Source organism: Glycine soja, chromosome 5 (genome assembly GCF_004193775.1).
Source record: "Glycine soja cultivar W05 chromosome 5, ASM419377v2, whole genome shotgun sequence".
In the NCBI taxonomy this organism is placed as follows: domain Eukaryota; kingdom Viridiplantae; phylum Streptophyta; class Magnoliopsida; order Fabales; family Fabaceae; genus Glycine; species Glycine soja.
The window spans coordinates 34817303-34824906 of record NC_041006.1 but is presented as its reverse complement, the minus strand read 5'-3'; the positions used below and the strand labels follow the sequence as shown (position 1 = coordinate 34824906).

The following is a 7604-nucleotide window of genomic DNA, read 5'->3' as shown; positions in this document are numbered from 1 at the left end:
ATATTTTTTTTAAAGGAGTTAATATCTTCAACATATGTTTTCCATAACATGGATGGGAGATTAAATCCTTGATCACATACTTAAAAAATAAGATTATCTATCAATTATGTGACACCATATTAATAAATCATACAAGATTTAGTTTGAGTTTCATCTTGCTTCTATCAAACAACCCAAAATGTTAACTCTCCAAACCCTCTTTTGATGGAACTAAAATTTCATTCGTTTAATTACCATTTTGATCCATTTAGTTATAACAACTTTCTCTTTTAGTTCCTATAGAGACAAAAATAGAATGTTTTAAACTACAAAGACTAAAATGAAAAGTTATTACAAATATAACCAAAAGAGACAATAAATCAAATATTAAGGCTTACTTGATGGATAAATGGGTTTTCATTTACCCTGCGTCTAGATGAGAAAATTTAGAATTTTAAGGAAATTAAAATATAGAGAAAATTTATGATTTTTTTACCGAAAAGATCTAAAGAAAAACAAAATTATATAGAGAAAACATATTAAACAAGAACCATATAAATAATAAAAAAAAACAACAAAATCAAACACAACAATGAAACCCTAGATTGAATGAGATGAGAAATGAACTTGTAGAGAGAAAACATGTATGTGTCGAGGTTGCAAGAGAGAATCAAAAAACACATAAGAGATAATGTATTAGGATTTGAGAGAGAATGCGTGTGTTGTGAGGTCCTGAAGAAGTGTCTATGTGTAACAAAAAAAAAAAAAAAGAATTTCAAATATGTGTTTTGGGAGAATTTCAATTTGGTACCAAAGAGATCTAAAGAGAAACAAAATTATACATAGAAAACATATTAAGTGAGATACCCTATAAATCAAAATCAAAATCAAAAACAAAATCAAACACAAACAACTAAACCCTAGATTGAACACGATGAAAAACGAACCTGGAGAAAGAAAACGAATGTGTCTCGAGGTTGCAAAGAGAGAACGAGAGAACACGTTAGGTCATGAGGGAGAACACATCGAGGTTGCAAGAACGAGTCAAAATTATGAGAGAATGAATGTGCAATTGGATCACGAAGGAGCGTCTACACGTAAGAAAAGAAGAATTTTAAATTGTGTTTTTTTAGAATTTCAAATTTCACTATTTTAGTTAATTAAAATATTCTATAAAAATGACCAAATTTTAATTTATTTTAAAATATATTATTCAAACAAATTCACCTTAGAGAATTTTAAATTCATTAAAAGAATGAATTACCCTATTAAATATCTCCGCTCAAAGACATCACAATTGACGTGACTTTTAAAATAAATATTATAAAATCAACAAACTTATCATATATAACTGTTTATAATTAATTAATAATAATATAAAATTATCATACACGGTTAATACATAGTTATTTTCACTTATATATAATATATTTAGTCTTGTTACACATTTTGTTATAAAAAAATGAATAAATAGTTATTTTCATTCCTGTGTAGAATGTTGAAAAATTTGTTCCTGAAAAATGAAAATTTAAATTTTAGTCATCGAAAGTGAAAAAAATGTGACAAATTTAATTATTCATTAACTTTCATCTGTTACCGTTAATTAAAGAACCTATATGACACATTCAGAGATGAATTTGTCAGCGTTCTACATATTTAGGGACAAAAATGATTATTTACTCAAAATATAAATCATTGTAAGCACAACATTACAATAAACACTTAAAAAATAAAAAAAATAAAAAGTTTGAACAGACATAATAATAAATATAATATTGATTAATAAGGACGATTTATCTGTTACTCTGAAATTTCTGTTAATGACTATGTATTTTTGTTTGAGTATCATATGTTTGGTAAGGTACTATCACATTACAAACTTCAAAGTAATAGACAAATTATACTTATTAATCAATATTATACTTATTATTATGTTTGTTTTAACTTGTGTTTGTTTTTCTAATTTTTTAAGGATTTATTATAATGTTATACTTATAACAATTATAAAACAAAAGAAAAATGAGAATTAAATTATATTTTGCATAAATAATTATTTTCGTCCTTAAGTGTATAGATCGCTGACAAATTGATTCCTAAATATACCAGGTAAACTCTTTCATTGACCACAACAAACGAAAATTAACGGATGAATAAATTTATTGAAATTAAAATTTGAATTTTCATCAAAGAGATAAATTTATCAACGCTCCACATATTCAGGACAAAAATGATTATTTATCCAAAAAAATTAAAAGGAAAAAAATTGTACATTGATAGTCCATAAACCTCACTAGGACTTGGACGTGTACTTAGCAAATGAGATAATATCCGATGTATCCGCATCCGTTATTTTTTTTAATTAAAATGTTTACTTTTTTATTTAATTTTCTTTGATAATATCTGCTTTTATCTAAAAATTTCATTTTTAAGTAAATAAAATAATAATAATAATAGTTAAATACAGCCGGAGCATCAAGAGACTTTTATTATCAAAAGTATATTTCAAAAATTGAGATGCTAATATTTTTGCCGGCAAATTTAAAGCAGAATTTTGAATAAAGCAACAAACCACAGCATAGAACATCCTACTGTACTCTTAAAATCAACACAAAAAATAAAGTCACATTTGATTCCTGAGTACCAAGAATTGGTCTCGCTCGTATAGAGACATAATCTAGGAAGAATTCCTTTCGTCTACACGCAACAAGTTCCAATACCTACGATAAATTAATCTTGTAAATAAACCCACAATTAAATGAGTAAGTGGTGAACATTCCGTGCATAAACACCAATTAAATTCAAAGAACGTGAGGACACCAATAAAAATAAAGGGTAAATAGAAAGTTTCTACAGGGTAATAAGACACTTTTTAAAAAAATATAAAGGATCTAAATGTATAAAGCGTTGATAGGTGTGATAAACTAGCTGGGTACACAAAGGGCAGAATAGAAGGGGGGAAATGACAACTTTCCATTTGAATTGCCTATTAAACCGATTATTTAACACGAGGGATACTTATTTTGGCATGGCATGGGCTCCAATTCTTTATCAATCGATAGATTAAAAGCTCTTCCTATTCTTCATTCCTTCCTTTTTATTTGGGCATTGTGCATTATCTTTCAGTTAAGACATTTACTTGAACACAGACTCAAGACTGATGGTATGGCAGTAATTCAACAACATCAATAGTGCAAAACATACTTCAAACAAGAAATGAATAATAACCGCCAAAAAAGTTTTAGAAGAAAACAGTCTGTCTCTGAGTATCCATATGGCCAGAAAGACTAATCATCATTCTTTTTCCTTGGTAACCAATTTCTTCATATCTGTACCCTTTATCTACAAACAAAACCATGCATTAAAAGGTCCAGGAATAAGGCTTCAGAACTTGAAGAACAGGTTTCAGTCCCAAAATGTGTTCTCCAATTGTAACAGTACGACCAACGTTTTCTACAAGAAAACCAAAGTGTCACTCACTTGACAATCGCAAGTTTAGGGATGGGATAATAAATTTAATGAACATGTGCAAACACAGTCATAGAAGTGACAAAAAGATGGCACCAAAAGAATAAATTGAATAAAAATAATCTAAACATTTAGAGGAATGCAGGTTACTTACTAAAGTAGCATCCTAGTGGCTTAGTCCTCCATGAAAACTTCATCTTGCCCTTCATCAATATCAAAGGTATCGTCACTCTTCAATTTGCCACAGACATTGCATTCCATGACATTAGATGGAGTACACCCTGTGGAGATAAAGGAGCTAAAGTTCCCCAGCAATTTGTTCTATCACACATGTATTTTAAAAAGAAATAAGCATGTGGAAAATCGTTATTATCTTCATGGGGATGATCGTCAGTGTCTGATGCTGCCATAGGTTCACATTGGTCCTCATCCATAACCTCCTCTTCTTCATCCTCAGCATTATCTTCAACACTACCATTATCTGACCAATTTGACTCCACATTACATCGATCACAATTACAGGTGAAGCCATAGTCTTCAATCAATCTCTTCTGCCTACTAGAATAGTTTTCATTCACAGGGAAATAACTCAAACAAATCTCCCTGCCTTGAGGAACACCATTAATCATCCAAATAATAAAGTCAGTATTATGGCCGTCATCAGGTGGATTAGCGTCAATGTAATCAAATCTGCAGGCATTGGGAAGGCAATCATGGTTAAAAAAGAGGCATAGGGGTAAATGCCATAAGCTCTGACAGACCTCTGGTCATCATGTTCAGAGAAGGACTGCATTATGCCAAAGGCATTGAGCTTGTCGTTGGCAAGAAGTGCAGAAGTGAGTTCTAAAGAAAATTCATTCCGGGGGCTAATAAGGGGGTGTAGGAACTGAGCTGCAGCAATGGTGGACTCCTCAGGAGAACCCTGAAGAGAAAGCATAATTTGAAAGTCTGAAGGGGAGAAATTGGCAAGATTGTAGGCAGCAATGAGAAAATTAGCTTGGACTTGGCGCTCAAGGGGCTGTTCAAGCAGTAGAGAATTGGCTCTAAGATGAGATAATGCTTGACATACCCAAGAAGAATGGGAGTTGTTCAGTGCCTTTGAAAGACACTTTGAGCTGCAGAAATAATGGTGGCAACAATTGGGGCACAAAACTGTGCATGATGAAGAATCTCCCTGTAAAGGAGGCAAGGTTTTGAAGCAGTGATCACAGAAGCAGGAAGCTGAGGCAGATGAGGAGGATGACAAAGACTGCCTGATCAAGGGCAAAGCCGAATACTGCAGAATGGGAGAGTCTCTGAGGACACTTTGACCAGCTTTAAGAGGCTGAGATGCAACCATTCCCCTCCCTCTTCCTTGTATTTCCTCCACCTTCAATAGGGAACTTGGAGCAGCCATTGAAATTTTTATGTATTTTCAAATTGCCAATTCCCAAAATTAAATAGTTAAACTTGGACAGGCTACACCTTTTCCGAATTTCTACAGAATCTCTAACACATCAAGTTTTTGCTATATTTTCTTGCTGCACATTACTGAGATCAAAAGACAACTTGAACAGACTGACCTTCAGGTTTTGTACAAACTATACAACACGCACTCCTTTTCCCTGGTGATTCAAACAATCAAAAACCAAAACAGCTGCAAGGAAACCAAAAAAAAAAAAAAGAGGTTACAAGAATGTTACATTGAGTTATCTGTCTTATCTTATGAAAGCATTATGGTAAGTTTGCAATAACATAGATTAGTAAATCATAGTACATAACATTAAATGCCAGTAGCAGTATAGGTTATTGCTAAAGTAGTCAGATTTGGAGGCACAACTTCCCAAATCACAAGGGAACTGCATTTTGTTATAAAAATAAAACCACCCAAACATTTTTTTTTTTAATTTATCTAAGTACAACAGAGATCCCTTTTGTTAGTAATAACCTTCTCAGTGGACAAGTTTCAATTGGTCTAAACTCTGAAGATTCAAGTATGATTTTCTTCTAGCCTACAGAACCCCACAAGAATTCTAGTACTTCATTTCTATCACTTAGTGACCCAGATAAAATGAATGCTGAGCTTAACAGATGCATTTCAAGTGAAGAAATCATAGAGAAAGCTTTGATAGTTATTCTCAATAATCAATACAGCTTAAGGGGAAGATACCTATGTTGGGATTTCATAGGCAAGGATATGTTATAGACTTCTAGTAGTAGTAAGAGATCATTTTGCCACAGGACTCTCATCACCTAAGCTTAACCATAGGGCGATTTTTCTTGTACCTAAAGCTAAAGCCTCAAAACCAGAAAACCAAAAACATAACCCAATTCAGAGTCTGTCAAAACAGAACAAACAACTTATGCACAATGCTTTCTTTAGGTTTGTCAATTGTTTGATTTGTTGGAACACAACTCTTGCCCAGCAAGGTTTGGTTTGTATACTACGAAATTTGAGATATGAAAACAAACAGAAACAACAGGAATTGCAAATTACGCAGACGAAACATTACTATGATCAGTTTTACTTACCTGTCCATCACTCACAAAATTCGAGCTGCTTCCAACACAAAAATCAATCAATGGTTGAAAAATGAAACTGCACAGCACCACATGGAAGAAATAAAACCGCTATTTTTGTTATGATTATTATGATCTTAACTCGAACAAGTAGTTAAGTTGGAAACGGAACGCGTTTCACTTACCTCACTCTCACCAAGTTTCAAGGAAGCACCATTTTTGTTTGCTATAAACCCTGCGGAAAGAGGAGCTTTCATTTTCTTCGGCTCAGGGTTTTATTAGAGTGGTCGGGCCCTTTACCTCTTCGTTGGGCCTCATTAGGTCCAAATATCTGGGCCCATGGATGCAAAAGTCAGTTAAATTTACTTGTTTCTGCTAACTACTCATTTTTTTTTCTATTGATTGAAATTTTTTTAAATTGTCAATTGTGATAAACTTTATATCTAAAATATTCATTAAATAATAAATAAGATTCATCAAAATTGATAATTTTTAATAAATTTTAGTCAATCACATAGTGAGTGTTAAAAAGAAAATATCACTAGCATTTTTCTTAATTTTTTTCCTTCATAAATGGGTTTATTTGTTTAAATTTATTTATTAAAAAAATAACCAAATTTTTATTTTTCACTTCATAAAATATTTTTATTTTTTTAAGAATTAAATTCTATTTACTTTTAAGAGAATCAATTTATAAAAAGCACTTTTTTTTTTAATTTTAAACAAGCCGGCCAATTTCAACTTTTGTAATGCAAAGATGTGGTAGTGGCATGCATGATTGTTCAGCTTATTTATCTTATAATTTGTTATTTAGTTTGTTCATATTCTCCATTGAGAAATTGGTGGTGTTTAACAAGTTATTTTTATAATATATGCAATCTACTTTAAAAACGGACTTAAAGAAAAATATTACTTATTTTTATAAGTTTCTTAACTTTTGGTTTATACTATTATTCTTTAAAAATTAAATTAGACAAAATTATTTTCGTTGATTTAACATGTTACAATGGAATCTTAGTCTATCGATATCTCATACATTATTTTTGTTTTTCTTTCATTGAATGTGTGACTCACTCTTTCCTTGATAATTTTTCAGATCAACTAGCTGAAATGCATGTTACTAGGAGTTGCAGTCCTTCCTAATAGATCAATCCTTATGTAGGTCTTTATTGTTTTGACAACCCCTTTTTATTTTATATTGTACTTTGGGCATTATTTAGAATTGGTGGGTATTATAAGTCTTTGAAAGTTGACAAACTGTTGATAGATTTTTATAAATGTTTAGTATTTGGGGACGTTAAAATTATAGAGGAGATTTGTTGAAGTTTCCATAAATTTAAACTCTAATTTGCTTTAAGAAATTAATCTTATTGAAAACATTTTTTGTATTATTTAGGATTACAGGCTCATAAAGAGTTTAAGTGTATCGAGAGGGCCAGTCATCATCTCCATTCAATTTTCATAATCATGCTACCTACAAAGAATGATAGATTAAAAGTTGAAATGTCATTCTAAAATCTTTTTGGTGAGTTTGAAAATGAGTTGATGTTGAAGTTGAAATGAGATAAAATCTCACATTATTATGAAAAAGTTAAATATCATATAAATAAAGAGAAAATTCATAACTTAAAGTTTTAGTATAGTATTAGTTTATTTATGTG

At 31.1% G+C, this 7604-nt stretch overlaps 1 pseudogene; it reads right to left on the bottom strand.

The window, feature by feature from the left end:
* Positions 1-2771: 2771 nt before the first annotated feature.
* Positions 2772-6225, bottom strand: LOC114412727 (annotated as a pseudogene).
* Positions 6226-7604: the final 1379 nt, after the last annotated feature.